We start from the raw sequence: 19,657 nt of genomic DNA, 5'->3' as shown, positions 1-19,657 counted from the left end.
TTTAGCATGCTAGAAATGGGCTGATGGCTTTGAACTACGCCATATCTTTATGTTTTGCGACAAACGACAACTTTATAAAATCAGTGTAGCAACTTTTAAAAATCATCATATCGTTTACTTGGCAAATTCGAAGGACGAACTTGTCTTAGATTTCACCCATCTAAATCATATCATATTTGCACATAACAATATACCTACTTACTTCCCATTAAAGTATAAATTCTACAAATAAATAATACTCAACAATATTTAAAATAAAATGAGCCAAGAACGTTTATCGATAAAACCTGATAACATTGAAATCTTTTGTACAGCACTAAAGCCGCCATGTTTTGTGGCCAGATGACGTCACAGCGGCACGAAATTTTGGTTGACGTTTCATTTCCATAGGTTTCCTACTTCATTGGTTCAACCATAGACCTATATAGTAGGGACACGACATATTGTTCTATACGTACAATTGCTTATATAAATAGCACCCATTTTGAAGGCACATACATAAACATATATCTATCTCGTTCTTACTCAGCACTTTAACTCGCAGGAAAACAATATAACAGTATTTCAGTGCGTACATAAAATGAAATATGAATATACGTAAATGTCTCCGTCTCCGTCTAATGAGGCCGAAAATCCGCCATGTTTAGCGCGCCAAATGTCATTGTCACGTCAGTTCGGCCGTCTGTTTTGGGTTGTACATTATTTATTGACTTTGATATCGATTTAATATGATTGCTTATATAAAATTTCTTATTTTATCATGCTTAAAACATACAAAAATAATAATTAAAACATATTTTATAGGCTCTCAAGAAAGTCGTCGGAACTATTTAAATAAAATAGTTTTATAACACTATTGTCAACTCGTTAAATATTTAATAATTAAGTGATTTTAGAGAGGAAGTCACAAGGAATGACGTTTGTAATTTTATTTACGAATAAATGTTCTGTAGGTGTTTTTTTTTATCAGGCGGTCCCTTGATAAGTTTAAAATTTTAATCACTCTCAAGTGAGAGTGATTCAAATGGTGCGGCGTACCTTCCTTGAGGTGCGCTGCGGTAGTGTGTTACGGACTTTAGGTCAGCAAAACAATTAAAATAGATTGTAATAGTCTAAGAAAAACACGTACTTGACGGCGTTAACGATATTTATGTTATACAGCACGTGCAATAGGAGTGACTCACACAAGCGAGGCGCGCCGGCCGTGTCGTTCCACTCGTAAACAACAGCTGCAACAGAAGTGACTCATAAGCCAGCTGCGCCGGCTAGTATAAAAAGGCGGAACGTGCCTTGAAATGAACATTCGTTGGACTGCGCTTGCCTGGTGCACTTACTATATCTTTGTTACGTTGTGTGATTCAGTGATTGTTGTACGTACTGGTTAAAGTTGGACAAGTGTTAAAGTGAATTGTTAAGATAACATATTGTTGATTAAATCAGGAATCAGAAGTGACATCGTTTTACTTGGTGTTCAACAAGATAATATCTACCCTCAAGCTTACATCAGAAGTGAGATCAGGACTCTACTCTCACTGGCGTGACGTGTTTGAACATGTTCAAAGTACAGCAAAAAAAACATGATGCAGATCAGAATACTAGTAGTGGTACGCCACAAGAGCGTGAATGCAGCATACGTAAGTCGTGTAATAACGTCTCTGTTACCTCGATGGAAGATCTGAGCTACGAAGAAATCGTCACATCTTACGTTCTGGCTCATGTTGCCCAGTTTGACTGTCGACTTCATCACATGGCATTTACTAACGGAAATACAACACGTAACAAGCTATTGCAAGAAATTAAGGCAAGTGCAAATCTCAAGTGAAACTTCGATCGCAATAATGGATCTGTCATGACGAGTGGGTAGTTCCGACACGAATCGTTTTTAAGCCAATGACTACTGCTAGAGTTACATGGCACTAGTACAGTAAACCAGGACATGAGACTGTGAATTGTCGCTGAAATTTTAGAATCTACTCGATTCAATACCAATAACACTACACGTTCGATGACTTCGGGCTCCAGCAAGCAAGCAAACAAGAAAGCAAGCAAGTTTCCGTGGGGAAGAAAAATTGACACATCTGAAGTCGTCGTGACCTGTAAGATAAGACGTCCGGTGCGTTCGTGTCTGGCGATGCGGCGGTGTTCGGGTTCCGCTGGCGGATGCAGGTTTTTCCGGTGAAGTGCATGCTTGTGCGTGCTTGACATGTGTTCGCGGTTGGCTTCCTCAGTGTGGGAGTAACATCGTGTAAGAGAGGTAGCCGGAGGTGAGACTTCCGCGGTCGCGGCCCACCCAGTCCGCGAGAGCCGGGCAGATCGCCTCGACGGTACGGAGGCCGGCCGACGGGTCCGCCAGACGACGAGACCACGCCTCCAGCACGGACTGCCGATATTGGAGCCCCCGCGCTCCGGCTGCACTTGCGCTAGGGCGCGCCGCCTCGTAGGAGACTGTGAGGTATCATTGAATAACTGCGATCGCGCGCTGCCGGCGTCGCAGCGCGGCGACGTTCTCGTGGGTAAGGACGTGGCACCAGACGGGTGCTCCGTATAGTGCCATCGACCGCACGGGTACCATCACCCTGCCTATTTCTGCCGTGAAGCAGTGGTGTTTTTCGGTTTGAAGGGTGGGGCAGCGGTTGTAACTATACTGAGACCTTAGAACTTCTATCTCAAGGTGTGTGGTGCGTTTACGCTGTGGATGTCTATGGGTTCCAGTAACCACTTAACAGAAGGTGGGCTGTGAGCTCGTCCACACATTAATACGAAGAGCATAATCAAACTAAATTAGATACGAAGTTTAAAGGGCCGTTTAAAGTAGTTGAAGTATTGGATGGTGTCGATTTAATTTTGACTCTCACACATTCGCTTAAGGCTCGAGCTGCTACTTGCCTCACAAAAATACAGCCTGCAAAACCTGAACAACCTCCTCATCCGTGGGCGCCCGGCTCTCGCCTGCAAGTCGGCTGTTACGTGTGCGGTGATGCGAGCCATGTAGCTTCTGGGTGTTCCATGCGCTACAAGAAGAAAAACGACACTGCTCCAGGTGCTGTGGCAGGTCCAACCAGAGACGTCAACGTGTGTTCCAGAGCTTCAGTGTGTTACAGATAAGTGGTTTTGGCTCCCCCTTTATGTTCCATTCAGGGTCAGACTGTAGTCTTATAAAACAAAGCCATAGTAATTTATTCAATGGTAAGCGGTTTCATGAACAAATCACCGTAGTCACCCTAGACACGTCCTTACGGATCCATCAGATCCAATAACTCTTGCATTAGATACCTTCAGCTCTAACACTAGGAGCAGGCTGAGGAACCCCAGTAATCGTACTCGTCGAACTCGACAAAGAGGTCGACGTGCAACCTAACCCATGCATCAGCCCACTGAGTTTCTCGCCGGATCTTCTCAGTGGGTCGCGATTCCGATCCGGTAGTAGATTCATTCGCGAAGCAATTGCTCTTGAGTTGTTAGGTCTCCTGCGGAGGCGCTCGGGCAGTTGTTAGCAAATCCCACCCCTCTTGGCTGAGCCTTTGCTCGCCCACCCGTCCTGGTGAAGCAGGAAAGGCCTCCGGGCCACCAGTAATCTTTCAATCATCTGCAGTTTTGGAAAACGATAGGTATAAGTTGAGATATGTAAATGGTTCTAGTGTACAAAGTTCCCCATGAAAACTTACGCGAAGTACCTCGAGGCCCGTCAGGCCTACTAGAAATTTCTGAAAATTATAGTGACGATGACGTGACGGCGTACACAGATGGGTTAATTAATCTTGTTCGTGAAACTGATCTTAATGATGACGACTCTATCACTGACAATAGAAGCGACATTTTTGTCCGCAAATAGCGATACAGCAAACATAGTCTGTGGGTAGTGATACAATGTCTGTAAGCTCAGGCACCTCAGGTGCAGGTGTTGGAAATGTAGAAAACGATGGTCGGTCTCGCACTATTTCTGAAGAAATTCCGTATAAATGTTCTGGTTTAAGAAATGTTTTAACAAACGCTACCGTACACGCAGATTAAAAAAAAAAAAAAAGAGAATTGTATGTGGCTAGAGAGATGTTAATCCGGACTAGCAAAAAAAAAAAAGAGGAAAAAAAAAAAAAAAAAAAAAAGGTGTGAAGTCATTGAAGGGTCTGTCCGGTCCAATGGCTTGGCTATAGGGATTTTCATCCAGATTAGCCACAACAATTAGCTACAGGGATTGCGATTCGGTCTAGCATTATCCGGTCCAGTTCGAAAAACTGAAGGGATAACAATTCCGGTCTAAGTTAAAAGGGACATACTTACATACCTGAAGAGTTTTAAATGAACTGGCCCAGGTATGTAAGCAGTCTGAAGGTTATTTATAGCCAGTATAGGATTTTCTGAAGAATTATGCGAACCGAACCGTACTAGATTGTTAATATCATAGACCACGTTTTAAGTTGCATCCGTTAATGTCAGGATGAACGAACACGTTTGTTGTTCACAGACATACCATAAGAATGCGCGCACGAGGACGAGCGCACGTCAGTATGGCCGTGACGGCGTTAACGATATTTATGTTATACAGCACGTGCAATAGGAGTGACTCACACAAGCGAGGCGCGCCGGCCGTGTCGTTCCACTCGTAAACAACAGCTGCAACAGAAGTGACTCATAAGCCAGCTGCGCCGGCTAGTATAAAAAGGCGGAACGTGCCTTGAAATGAACATTCGTTGGACTGCGCTTGCCTGGTGCACTTACTATATCTTTGTTACGTTGTGTGATTCAGTGATTGTTGTACGTACTGGTTAAAGTTGGACAAGTGTTAAAGTGAATTGTTAAGATAACATATTGTTGATTAAATCAGGAATCAGAAGTGACATCGTTTTACTTGGTGTTCAACAAGATAATATCTACCCTCAAGCTTACATACTCAAAATACGATAACATTCAGCATGCTAGAAATGGGCAGATGGCACTGTACTACGCCATATCTTTATGTTTTGCGACAAACGACAACTTTATAAAATCAGTGTAGCAAATTTTAAAAATCGTCATATCGTTTAGGTACTTGGCAAATTTGAAGCACGAACTCGTCTTAGATTTCACATAATATCTAAATCACATCATCTTTGCACATAACAATATACTTACTTCCTATTAAAGTATAAATTCTACAAATACATTCACTCAACAATATTTAAAATAAAATGAGCCAAGAACGTTTATCGATAAAACCTACTAACATTAAAATCTTCTGGGCAGCACTAAAACCGCCATGTTTTGTGGCCAGATGACGTCACAGTGGCACGAATTTTTTGTTGACGTTTCATTTCCATAGGTTTCCTACTTCAGTGCGTTCAACACATTCACACGTTGCGCTTGTGTAGTGTTTGTGAACAAGCGCGTGGCGGGACGTCACACTGCATTTTGTTTGTTTTATTGCATAGATGGGTGAACGAGCTCATGGCCCACCTGATGTTAAGTAGTTACTGGAGCCCAGTAACCATTTAACATTTACAACTATTTTTTTTTTAATTATTGTTTTAATATTAAATTATCATTGTCTAATTATAATTGCATAAGTTGATAAAAAATGCTATGCAATAGCTTTAGCGCGGCAGTTCCCGAGGGCCACACGTTTTTTTTTTTTTATGTGAAACATCTATAGCCGCACGTAAAACCGATTTCTGGCGTGGCGACGCGTCGCCATGCGCAATCGACTGTGCGATTCTCTCCCACTCGATCCGGCGTTAAGCCATCTCTCTCGCTACACTGAGCTCGGATACCTATAGTGTATACTCCGTAGTGTATACAGTGTTGCTTACTACAGTACACATAACCTGTGTTTTACTTGAAAACAAATTATTTTTTCGTAATATTTTATTTTATCATTATGACATATTTAGTTCCTATCACAATCTGTTCTTTTCTGCATATTACTTTTACAAAATAATGTCGATGTTTCACATCTGCCAGGCGTCCCGTGACGGCTCACATTTTTTTTTATTAGTGAATTTCTATTACTTGATTATGGATGAAAATTTGTTAATGTCTTCAAAGGAAGACATGGACAGGGAGAATGTACAGGCCACTTGCGAATGAGCTTCAGCGCTCATAGATGTCACAGTAATGCTCAAACCTCGTTTAAAAGATAACAAACATATAGCTCAAATGAGGGTACAATATGTTTTATTGGGCAACTAGCTGACCCGGCAGACTTCGTAATGCCTCAATCGATAAATAAAAGATCTAAACTTTTGTATAAAATAAACTTAAAACAAACAAAAGGAATCCGTCCGACGGGGGACACATCAAAGGAAAAACAAAATTGTTATTTTTATTTAGTTCCGAGCATTTTCATATTTATCTTTTATCTTTTAAACCTTCTCTGGACTTCCACCAATAATTCAAGACCAAAATTAGCCAAATCGGTCCAGCCGTTCTCGAGTTTTAGCGAGACTAACGAACAGCAATTCATTTTTATATATTTAGAAGATATAGATAGATAATTCGAAGAACTTCTACGATTGTGTATTCTATGGCGTTCTTCCGACGAATTGTCTCGATGACGTTCGTGTCCCGTCGTATTCATTTGCATTCGAAATATCTCCCCGTCCTTATTTACTTTATTTATAATTCAACGTGTGAGTGAGACAACAGCTCGTGCTCATTGAAGCGTGCAAATTAAATGAACCGATTAAAAACCTAGACGTCTCTATCACACCGAGGTAGTAGCTTTAAAAAGATTTAGTGTAGGAAAGAGATGAAGATAAATCTAAAACTTCCTATTAAAGTGAGTCTTCCACTTGATTGACTTCCACGGTGAAGGAATAACATCGAGTAATAAAAATCAAACCCGCAAAATTATAATTTGCGTAATAACTGGTGGTTGGATCTCTTGTGAGTCCGCACGGGTAGGTACCACCACCCTGCCTATTTCTGCCGTGAAGCAGTAATGCATTTTGGTTGGAAGGGTGGGGCAGCCATTGTAACTATACTTAAGACCTTATAAGTTAAATCTCAAGGTGGATGGTGGATTTACTTCGTAGATGTCTATGGGCTTCAGTAACCACTGAGCTCGCCCACCCATCTAAGCAATAAAAAAAGTCTCGCTGTTATAATGCTAAAGCAATGAAAAAGGCACTTAAACTTCCGAACAAGTATCTCCGGGAGAAACAGATTGACAATGCAGCTGCCCTTGAGCTCTTAGATTTCCTTCGGAGCAAAGTTCGGCGCTCAAACTTACCCTCCTGTCCTGGCGAAACTGGAAAGGCCTCCGGACTAACAGTAATTCATCCCGGTCAAAAAAAAACCCAAATGTGTCCGAAGACTATATAATATTATATAATAAAGCTTATCTTGAAAATGTCGTTAGCGAGTGCTGCGTCTATTTCTTAGAGGTATCTTGAGGTGGCCAGGAAAAAGAATAAATGCGCTTACTTCTTTAAATACTGATTATATTATTTTTAACTAGTTGACAAGGCAGACTTCGTAATGTCTCAATAGATAAATAAAAGACCTAAACTTTGGTATAAAATAAACTTAAAACAAACAAAAGGAATTCGTCCGACGGGGGACGCATCAAAGGAAAAACAAAATTGTTATTTTTATTTAATTCCGAGCATTTTCATATTTATCTACCTTTTAAACCTTCTCTGGACTTCTACTAATAATTCAAAACCAAAATTAGTCAAATCGCTCCAGCCATTTTTGAGTTTTAGCGAGACTAACGAACAGCAATTCATTTTTATTTATACTAGAGGTCCCGCAGTAGTCGAAATTCGACTATAATTAATTGGAATTGTATGTTTGTACACTATTATGATTGTATTTTATACTTTTACAATCACGAATTTCACCAAGGCTACACTTTAAAAAATATTAATAAAGACAAACAATATTTAATCTATTCTCAATTTGACAACAGACGTCACGAACAAAAGTTTGACAATAAATAGTATGCATGCATGTGTGCGTCAAATACATGGCAGTGTGTGTAATGTTTTCTTTATTGATTTAATGTATCTTTTACGCATTATTTAAAAAAAATATTAGCATTGTGCACTTCTTCTCTATATTCTCTATAAGTGTGGAAAATTTCATACTCCTCTGTCCGCGCGATTTTCGTAAAAAGGGATACAAAGTTTTTGCTTCAATTATTAATATATAGATAGATTATATTACAAAAATAGATTAATTGACATGCGCGTCCATCTTTTTTCTTCGAGTAAATAATTTTGAAATTTTGACAATTGGTGCCACTATTGCGTTTCCTGACATGTGATTGGTTCGTGTGATATGACGTCATCGTTGACCAATCACAGCCATCAATGTATGACGCGAAGTTGATTCGTTAACAGCGAAATTCTAGCATCTGTCAAATATCTTGAGTTGTATGATAGCTACCGCAACACTTCATAGCTTCATAATATCCATATATTAATACGTGAAGCAAAAACTTTGTACCCCTTTTTACAAAAATTTGCGCGGACGGAGGAGTATGAAATTTTCTTATAGAGAATATAGAGAAGAAGTGCAGAATGCTAATATTTTTTTTTAATAATGGATACATTAAGTCAATAAAAAAAACATTACACACACTACCATGTATTTGACACACATGCGCATGCATGCTAGGTATTTGTTTATTGTCAAACTTTTGTTAGTGCTTAAAGTCTGTGGCCAATTGAGAATAGATTAATTACATATGGTTTGTCTTTATTAATATTTGTTTTTAGTGTAGTCTTGGCGAAATCTGTGATTATAGAAGTATAATAATTAGTCTTTGACAATAGAATCATAATAGTGTATAATTTCAATTAATTATAGTCGAATTTCGATTACCGGGAGACCACCTAACTATTATTTTCTGTTAACCATAGAGCGGATCTTTATTCTCGTTTCAGCTTTGAGAATGGCCGAAGCCCTTCTAAATTTCGCAATCAGCCCACGAGGCGGTACTCAAATTAATTTATTTACTGATTACATGCCGTGGAGTCTATTAATACAAAAGCAACATCTTCCCTATCAGACTACACTCAGCAATAATTTTAAGCCATTCTAAATTTAAATGCTTAAAAACGTTGTCAATAAATATTAATTTAAATTAAAATTTAAGCAAGAGGAGCAACGGACAAAAGCCATATACATTCTTGATATTCTAGTGAAGAGTCAGTAGGGTTTGCAATACGAGTTTTTTGTTTTTTTTTATTGCATTTAATAGTCTCAGTCGGTGCTAAGTGGTTATCGGAGCCCATAGACATCTACAAAGTTAACGCTTCTCCCTACTTGAGACATGTGTCTAAGTCCAGTTTACAGTACAATGGCTGGTCACCCTGCGAACCGAAAGGAAGAACTTCTTTACAGCATAAGTAGGCAAGATATTTGGCGGACCCACAAGACGTCCTACCACCAGTAATTACGCAAATCATATTTGTTTATATTTTGATTTTTATTAGACGATGTTGTTCCTTCATCGTGAAAGTAATTTAAGGACATTTGCCAAATTACATACAAAAATTGGTATCTGCGGTAGCATGCAGGTACCAATTTTTGCATGTTGCCTGTTTTTTTTCCTACCGAAGCTGGTAGCCTTGAGAGGCTATACCAGCGTAACCTTAACTAGTAGGTGAGCTCACGGGGCTCAAACCTGACGACGTTGCTAACACGACATGTTGCCTGCTGCAAGCTACGGGGTTCAAGCACTGGCACCATTGCACTGCCCAATGCGAATGGACCTGACGTCTTATCGTTTAGGCCAATCTAGTCTAGATATGAGTCGACTATTATCAAAGCCGGCAATGTGACTTTTGGACAATTATTGGTAAATCAGAAAAACGAATTATTGACTTTGTATTCCATTGGCAGTCACAAAACTCTTCTGAACGACATCTTAGATAAATAACAGGTTAAGTATTAACCTTTATTTAATGCAGGTTTTGAACCGTATTCTTTGAAGTAGACGATTATATTCAAATCAATCTGTATTGACATATCAATAACATTTTTTTGTCCAAATGCACAGATTGCCACCTTTGATAATAGACGACTCATATATAAAAATAAATTTCTGTTCGTTAGTCTCGCTAAAACTGGAGAACGGCTAGACCGATTTGGCAAATTTTGGTCTTGAATTATTTGTGGAAGTCCAGAAAAGGTTTAAAAGGTAGATAAATATGAAAATGCTCGGAATTAAATTAAAAAAAAACAATTTTGTTTTTCCTTTGACGTGTCCTCCGTCGGACGGATTCCTTTTGTTTGTTTTAAGTTTCTTTTGTACAAAAGTTTAGGTCTTTTATTTATCGTTTGAAGCACTACGAAGTCTGCCGGGTTAGCTAGTCTTCTTTTACTATATATATAAAAATTAATTGCTGTTCGTTAGTCTCGCTAAAACTTGAGAACGGCTGGACCGATTTGGCTAATTTTGGTCTTGAATTATTTGTGGGAGTCCAGAGAAGGTTTAAAAGGTAGATAAATATGAAAATTTGGATTCCTTTTGTTTAAGTTTATTTTATACAAAAGTTTAGGTCTTTTATTTTTCAATTGAGGCATTTCAAAGTCTGCCGGGTCAGCTAGTACCTAATAAATAATGTGTCCAATAAAATTCAGAGCGCACCGACCCTGAGCAACCAAAAGGGCGAGTCAATATTGACATTGCGGCCAAAAGACCTTTGTTGTTCGAAATTTGCATACGAGAGCTTGTAATTTGATAACCGCACTACTTGACAAGGTTGCGGCGACCTGTCAAATGTCACGCCTCCAATACGGGTGCTTGTTCGAACGAAATCAAAATGATATTTCTTTTGACTATACACGCGAAAGACGTATTCGCGAAGGGGATGTAGCCCGGAGTGATGTTTGCTTTGTGAAACGAAGTGAAATAGGACTGGATGAATTAAAATTAAACTAGTGGTCCCTCTGTAGTCGAAATTCGACTATAATTAATTGAAATTATAAGTTTGAACATTATTATTACATTGCGTTTCGGTTTGAAGGGTGGGGCAGCCGTTGTAACTGTACTGAGACTTTAGAACTTGTATCTCAAGACGCGTCTACGTTGTAGATGTCTATGGGCTCCAGTAACCACTTAATACCAGGTGGGCTGTGAGCTCGTCCACCCAACTAAGCAACAAAAAAAAATCAAGGTTCTATTGTCAAAGACTATCATACTTCTATAATCACAGATTTGGCCAAGACTACACTATAGACAAATATTAATCTATTCTCAATTTGATTACAGCAAAGTCTGTGTAGCAAAAGTAATGACAAAAGTTTGACAGTAAGCAAAGGGTATATATTATATTATATATGTGTGGGTGTGTGTGTCAAATACATGGTAGTGTGTGTAATGGTTTTTTTATTAAATTAACGTATTATATAATTTTAAAAACATATTAGGATTCTGCAGTCCTTCTCTATATTCTTTATAGGTGTGGGAAATTTCATACTCCTCCGTCCGCGCAATTTGCGTAAAAAGGGGTACAAAGTTTTTGCTTCACGTATTAATATATAGATTGATTGTTATCGAATTAATAACGAAATGAAATGATATCGGAACGAGGTGAGATGAGACGACATCGCGTATAATTGGATGATGGTGGGAATTAACTCGGAGGTCAATGGACTTATTGAGAAATAGGAAAAGTCACATACAGCTGCTGTTTTTTCTTATTCCCATGCTTTTGACGTTTTACTCATTCTAAATGGTTAATTAGCTACCATTCACTACACGCATTACAATACCAAATAAAATAAAAACACGTGTGGCACTCTTGGACTGCCGCGGCAAAGCTATTGCATAGCATTTTCTATCAACTTATGCAATTATAATTAGACAATAATAATTTAATATTAAAACAATAATAAAATAAGACCGCGCTATATTTATAAACATTAACAAAAGCAAAACATTAACTGTCCCCTTCACACTCATAAGCTAGACCGCGCGAGAGAGAGTTGGGCAGACTTTTATTAATGCGCATGCAGTGCGACGTCAGGCCGCGCGCTTATTCACAAACACTACACAAGCGCAACGTATTAATGTGTTGAACGCGAGCTCCATGGTAGGCGGAGTGGTGGGTGTTAGGTTTTATTTTCGTTACGGAATTTCTTGATTCTGTCGCCGCGCTCAAAGTCCGTGATAAAAGCTATGCTTAAAAGGACTTAGGTTCTACCGTGGAGATAAGGGTCGTTGGTCATTGTCTATCACCTTGACGACCAGGCGCTCGGATGTCCTCGGGGTGACGCCGCGAGTCCGGTTGTAGTGTTCACCGTAGGTACCCTTCTACTCTGTCCGTGGGTGGATATCGGACGGTGGGTGAGGGAGTAACAGGGGAATCGTTTGGTGGGTAGAGCCCTAAAAACTCGCGTTGTGCGAAATATAACCTATCATTTCCTAATTCAGCTCTTCCAAAACCTTGTTTCTAGACATACTGTAGGGACACAGTTTGAGTAGCGCATGCGGTTGAACATCGCTTATTAAAGTCAGTCGTTAGTTCTATGGATTACAAATTTTGTTGCGGTTTTTTTCCGCAACAATTTTGTAACATTTCGCGGTTTTAAAATCAGTCGCGGGAAAAAACCGCAAGTGCGGCCGCTTGTATTCGTTTTCGTGTTTCATAAACTCACACGGTTAATAACCGCGGCGGTTTCACCGTAGTGCGGCCTAGGCCTAAATAGCCCGCCCGACACGGCAGACACTTTTTTTTGTTTTTTTTTTTTATTGCCCTTGTAGGCAGACGACCACATGGCCCACCTGAAGGTGAGTGGTTACCGTCGGCCATGGACTTCACCAACGCCAGGGGCAGCGCCAAGCCGCTGCTTACCGCTTAATACTCTCCACAAGCCTCGTTTGAAGAAGGACATGTCATAGCGCTCGAGAAACACCGTGGAGGGGAGCTCATTCCTTAGCCGGATGGTACGCGGCAAAAAGACCTCTGGAAACGCACTGTGGATGACCGCATTGGCTACAGGTAGTATGGATGAACTCTACTCCGATGGTGGGCATTGCGATGGTAAAAACGAGATGACGGCATCATCTCGAACATTTCCTCAGAGCACTCTCCATGGAACATACGGTACAAAATACAGAGGAACCGAAGTCCTTCCGCAGACCCAGAGGTTCCAAACGATCCGTGATCCAATATGCGGAGTAAAATCGGAACTAGCTTGTTTTATTTATAAAGGACAGCTATCACCTTTACCACGCCTTGTAAGCCGTTCAGTGTTCCTTATAAACCGTACACATACGAATTGTGATAGCAATTAAGCCGTAAGCTCTTAATAGAAAGACGAATGTCCAATTTCACAATGAAGTCATCACCAAATCAAGTCCTTACTAAGCAACGTACGTATGGAGCACTACAATTGTATTCGGTTTTTTTTTAAAGAAAAAGCAATTGATATAAATACATTGAAAATTATGTATTCCGTTCACGGCGCTTCGGCCGAGCGTTGTCATACAAGCGACGTGCTCTACATCTCCAAGTGATCCGTGAACCTTCATGTCACCCGAAGAACGGGTGCTTTAATATAAGCACACCATTTCAATAATAATTCGTGATCTGTATCGATCTTTCCTCAAAACAATATTCGTTGTCTGTATAGACGGTTTACGGACGTGATAACGTCACTAGCAGAACTATTCTAGCTCTGACGTCACACGAGAACTTACTGGTGGTAGGACCTCTTGTGAGTCCGCGCGGGTAGGTACCACCACCCTGCCTATTTCTGCCGTGAAGCAGTAATACGTTTCGGTTTGAAGGGCGGGGCAGCCGTTGTAACTATACTGAGACCTTAGAACTTATATCCCACACTTATATAACCCACAAAACCGTAAAGCATGCTTGCTTCACTAAAAAAATCTCACTGTCTACTTTTTAATATAGAGCTAGACACTACTAAAGCAGAGCTCATCCCTAGCACTTGGAACCGTTGCGCTCATCCCCAGTGTGTTTCCAGAGCTGAAATTCTCTTTTTTTTAACCTAAGCTTTTAACCTTGAGAGGCTATGCCAACGTAACCGAGTAAGGTGAGCTCTCGTAGCTCTAACATGGGGGCGTTGCAAGAGTAGTGCTTCGCAGAATCTACCACCAGACCGGTAACGCGACCCACTGAGAAGATCCGTCGAGAAACTCAGTTGGCTGTTTCTATGGATTAGATTACTCGCCGAACCATTGGTCGCAAGCGACGAGTAAGTACGGTCACCGGCGCTTGAGGTACCTAAAAGCACCGTTAATGGATCGGGAGGTCCGAAATGACGTGCTTAGAGCGACGTCAGCTGTTTACCATTCGGGTATATAGAAATTCTCACTACGTACTAACCGACTCTGGAACGTTCACGGCTGTGTTTCTCCAACACTGTGAGATATACTACAAATAAAGATTGCAATGAGCTCTGAGCGTTTCGCAGCGACCTGACTTTAGCCCTGGCATTGTTAGTGTCAATGGTCGGCTGTTTACCATTCGGGTATATAGAAATTCTCACTACGTACTATCCGACTCTGGAACGTGCTCACGGGAGTGTTTTTTTTCAATGCTGTGAGATTTACTACAAATAAAGATTGCAATGAGCTCTGAGCGTTTCGCAGCGGCCTGACTGTAGCACTGGCATTTTTAGTGTCAATGAGCGATGCTGATCATATATATGGGCGTAAAGGCCACTATTAGCAATAATTAATGTAATATATACTTTAGTTTATTCTATTTTATTATTTATTTATTATTAGCCAGGTGAAACTGTTATTCTACCATATTTAATATTTAGTAGACACTGTTTTGATGTGAAAATGTTCAGAATATGTTTAATGTTTATATTATTGCTTAAAAATCTAAATGACTGTATAAATAACTAAATATTAATTAAGCATAAATATTAATAATAAATTATGTTTTAATTAACATTAATAATTTTATTAAGTATTGTACTTGTTATGCAAATCATGTTGTTGGCGCCATCTATTATTGGCTGGTTAATAACAATGTTAGTTTATATTACTTAAATTAATTTACGAAAATAAATTATGAAAATAAATTAATATAAAAATCACTTAAATATTTATTGTGAATATTAAGCTATATTTTGTGAATTGTTTTGCAGTAATTACATTTGTTTATAAGAAGTTGCAGTTGCTATATATAGGTAACGATCACAAAATGTCTAAATGCGTAAAAACTAAGACGTGACTTTTTGTAATAATAATAATATAATAATAATATAATAAATATTATAAAGAGGAAAGATTTGTTTGTTTGTTTGTTTCGAATAGGCTCCGAAACTACTGGACCGATTTGAAAAATTCTTTTTCCATTAGAAGCCGACATTGTCCCTGATGAACATAGGCTACTTTTTTTAATTTTTTTTTTTTGGTTTCATGTTTCCGAAGCGAAGCGAGGGCGGGTCGCTAGTTTTGTAATAAACAAGTAATGTTAGGGTTTTTTTTTATGTGTGAAAACTCTGGCGTAACACCGACATATAGGATCCTTTGAGCCGTATGTATGCTTACCAGACTTTGTAGGTATTGAAAGCAACGAGTGTTTAAGTTTTTTATCAACATTTCATTTTCGGTGTGAGTTGCGAAGAGAACGTTCTAAACTACCCGCGTTTTTATTATTTGCATTCTACAATGTCGTACGTTGGACCTTACGAATACTTTAAACTTTAAAGTTTTTATTACCGCGAATTTTTTTTTCTTGTTGTATAGGCAGATGAGCGTACGGTCCATCTGATTGGTGAGTGGTTACCGTTGCTCATGCACATCAGCAATGCCAGGGGAAGAGCCAGGCCGCTGCCTACCGTTGCTATCCTACCGTATCAGGTGGAAAAACGATTGTCACTTAGTTCACTTACTAAAGATAAATTGTATGTTTTTATAATCAAATTCCTTTGCCAACACAAAAAAAATACTTTCAAACAACTTTAAGTAGCCTATTTATAATGAAATGAAAAGGTTTCGTGCGAATGGCCACAATTTATATCAATAAACTTGACTTATTATGATAAAAGTAGAATTTAAACTGTCGGTTTTGAAGCTAAAGCTTTTTCTGAACCATTTACTAACTACAATGAACGATGTACATAATTCATTATTTGCTTATAATAAATGTAGGGTGGATATAAATTATGAATACATACGAGATATTTTTAGTTATCTATATATATAAAAGTGAATTGCTGTTCGTTAGTCTCGCTAAAACTCGAGAATTATTTGTGGAAGTCCAGAGAAGGTTTAAAAGGTATATAAATATGAAAATGCTCAGAATTAAATAAAAATAACAATTTTGTTTTCCCATTGATGTGTCCTCCGTCGGACAGATTCCTTTTGTTTGTTTTAAGTTTATTTTACACAAAAGTTTAGGTCTTTTATTTATCGATTGAGGCACTAAGAAGTCTGCCGGGTCAGCTAGTTTGCAATATAAGTTTAAATATGCAGTTAAAAAACCCTGAAGTCATCGTGGCCTGGTTTTCCCCCGCCTAATCGTTGGGAGCTTAAAGAGCTATTCCAATTACGCGTAGACTGATGGGTGGACGAGCTCACAGCCCACCTGGTGTTAAGTGGTTACTGAAGCCCATAGATATTTACAACGTAAATGCTGCCACCCACCTTGAGATATGAGTTCTAAGGTCTCAGCACAGTTACAACGGCTGCCCCGCCCTTCAAACCGAAACGCATTACTGCTTCACGGCAGAAATAGGGTGGTGGTACCTACCCGTGTCGACTCACAATACGTTCTACCACCAGTAAGTAACCTAAGAGCACCGAGGGTAGATGCATACGAAGACCTAAATTATGTACTCGTATTGAGCAACGCCAGACCCGCCACCTGGTGCCTACGTTGTAGATGTCTTTGGGCTCCGGTAACCACTGAACACTAGGTGGGCCGTGAGCTTGTCCACCCACCTAAGCAATAATAAAAACTGACATCTGTAAAAGTACCGTTAAGATAACGAAGTTTTAATATTCAGGACCCATAGCTCCGAGAAGATCCGGCGAGAAACTCAGTGGGCTGTGTCTGTGGGTTAATTTACTCATTGAACTTATTGTAAGTGAAATAGATGTTTTTTCTGATTGTCTCACTACTTACAGGAAAAATCTGTCGCGGATCATCTCCCAATGAAATTAATCTTAAGCAATGAATGAAATGTATTCAAATCTTAGCTGTATATTTTTTTTATTTTTGATGTTAATGCACTGTCGATTGCACCTATAATTGAGGTGACATCTGCCATGAACTTTTGTCAATTTGTCAATGTTTTGTATTGATGATCACTTTGTTGGTGCGACTTAATAAATAAATAAATAAAATAAATAAATAAATTGAGCCCTTCGTCGCAGTGAGAAATGTTTATGAGGTATGCCTGAATATCAAGCTCCAGGCTTAAGCTATGGGTCCCGAATATTAAAACTTCGTTATCTTAACGGTACTTTTACAAATGTCAGTTTTTATTATTGCTTAGGTGGGTGGACAAGTGGCCCACTGAGTTTCTCGCCGGATCTTCTCAGTGGGTCGCGTTTCCGATCCGGTGGTAGATTCTGCGAAGCACTGCTCTTGCTAGGGTTCGTGTTAGCAACGTCGTCAGGTTTGAGCCCCGCGTACTCGCCTACTAGTTAAGGTTACGCTGAAATAGCCTCTCAAGGCTATCAGCTTAGGTAGGAAAAAAAAGCACACTTAAAAGCTGTTCACCCTAGTCCGGAATAAATCAACGTGGCGGTCCTAATCCCCCGGACCATTAGCGTCGCATTATGCTCCTGTTTATAGACTGAGCGTTTTTGCATGTCATCCTTGAACAAGATAATTAGGGGACAATTTTTTTTGTTCAAATACAAATTCTTATTATTTATTTGCCAGAGACACGGTACATAAATGATGGAATTAGAAAATTTTAACATTCCAGCATTATTATTTTTTATAGCCCTCGTAGGCAGACGAGCATACGGCCCATCTGATGGTGAGTGGTTAGCGTCGCCCATGGACTACATCAATGCCAGGGGCAGAGCCAAGCCGCTGCCTACCGTTAAGTATTCTCCACAAGCCTCGTTTGAAGAAGGACATGTCATAGCGCTCGGGAAACACCGTGGAGGGGAGCTCATTCCATAGCCGGATGGTACGTGGCAAAAAGACCTCTAGAAATGCACTGTCGATGAACGCAGCGGTTCCAGATAATATTAGATCCGATGGCGGGAGGTGCGATGATAAAAAGGAGATGAAGGGATCATCTCAAACAATTCCTCAGAGCAGTCACCATACGGTACAAAATACAGAGAGAACCGAAGGCCCTCCGCAGATCCATAGGGTCCAAACGATCCGTGAGAATCCGCATATGAAGAGACCTGCACTCAGCATTGAAAGGACATGGGTTGAAGATAAACAGAAATTACACCCGCGTCATGTCTTTAAATTGTATTGCCTACTTTTCAAGATTAATTCTTTGTTCATAAACCTATTGGTATTAGGACGTATTATAAAGCTGTTGTACCACAATTAAGGGAAGAAAGCTTGCGTCCCGGTTTGTTGGGTCAAGCTTTTGTGGCTATCTCTGATTCCAATACAGGGAATCCTAGTTTGAGCCCGCTGAGTTTCTCGTCGGATCTTCTCGGATAATAGATTCCTTCGCGAAGCAGCTGGTCTTGAGCTGTTAGGTTCGGAGGCGCTCGGGCAGCTGTTAACAAATCCCACCCCTGGCTGAGCCTTTCCTTGCCCGCCTGTCCTGGTGAAACTAGCCTCCGGGCCACCAGTAATCCTTTAATCATAAAAACGCACGTATTAACATTGTGATAAAGCACAATTTCAATTCGAACAGATCCTCACAGAATCCTTTGGTACCGTATCACATTACTGGAAGTTAACCCCTCAATCGACCATTACTTTCCTTCCCATTGTATTTAATTACAAAGCGACGTTTTCTACTCGCAAACAGTAAAGTTTCAATTACCTTAACAACAAGAATTTCGTGTTTTGTTCGTTGCTCTGTGCGATCGTGTTTCCTTATCTCCTCATTTACAAAATTTAATCCACAGACACAGCCCACTGAGTTTCTCGCCGGATCTTCTCAGTGGGTCGCGTTTCCGATCCGGTGGTAGATTCTGCGAAGTACTGCTTTTGCTAGGGTCAGTGTTAGCAACACCTCCGGTTTGAGCCCCGAGAGCTCACCTACACGTTAGGGTAACGCTGACATAGCCTCTCAAGGCTAGCATACTACCTAGGCATAGGTAGGAAAAATAAAAATTATTGATCTATTGATTATTGATCTAAATCTGGCCTTGACAGTAAACAAACGCAATAAAAAAGATCGTAACAAACAAAAATCTAATCTTTCCCCTTTTTATATTCGTGGTTCATTAATTTCGCAAAATGGCTTACAAATAAAAGATAGATAGATATTATGCTGAGTTTTTTTGTAGGACTATTTAAAATAAACATTTCAATTTAAATTATATACGTAGGTATAACTCTAACAGTTTTTGCGGCACACGCGAAAATAGCTCGCAGATGGCAGATTTTTTCCTTCTTACTTATAACAACTTATATTTTGGGTAATTCAAACTATCTATACATATCAATAAAATTGGAGCGTCTGTTTCTAATATTGAAATAACCGCTTTTTACTACATGCATATGAATATATACGGTACATAAACCAAAATAACATTTTTTACAGTTTTTGTCTGTGTCTCTCTATCTAAAGTTTTTTGTATCTCGTG

The 19,657-nt window shown here is 39.6% G+C and overlaps 1 long non-coding RNA gene across 1 annotated transcript; it reads left to right on the top strand.

Moving 5' to 3' along the window:
• The first annotated feature begins 1,143 nt into the window (after window positions 1-1,143).
• LOC149500712 (uncharacterized) lies at window positions 1,144-3,586 on the top strand. The gene is made up of 2 exons (XR_016324755.1): window positions 1,144-2,180; window positions 2,255-3,586. It is a non-coding gene; the product is annotated as an uncharacterized LOC149500712 (long non-coding RNA).
• The last annotated feature ends 16,071 nt before the right edge of the window (window positions 3,587-19,657 follow it).

This window comes from Bombyx mandarina, chromosome 20, assembly GCF_030267445.1.
Source record: "Bombyx mandarina strain Sakado chromosome 20, ASM3026744v2".
NCBI lineage: Eukaryota > Metazoa > Arthropoda > Insecta > Lepidoptera > Bombycidae > Bombyx > Bombyx mandarina.
The sequence above is the reverse complement of the archived record's forward strand: the minus strand, read 5'-3'. Positions and strand labels throughout refer to the sequence as shown.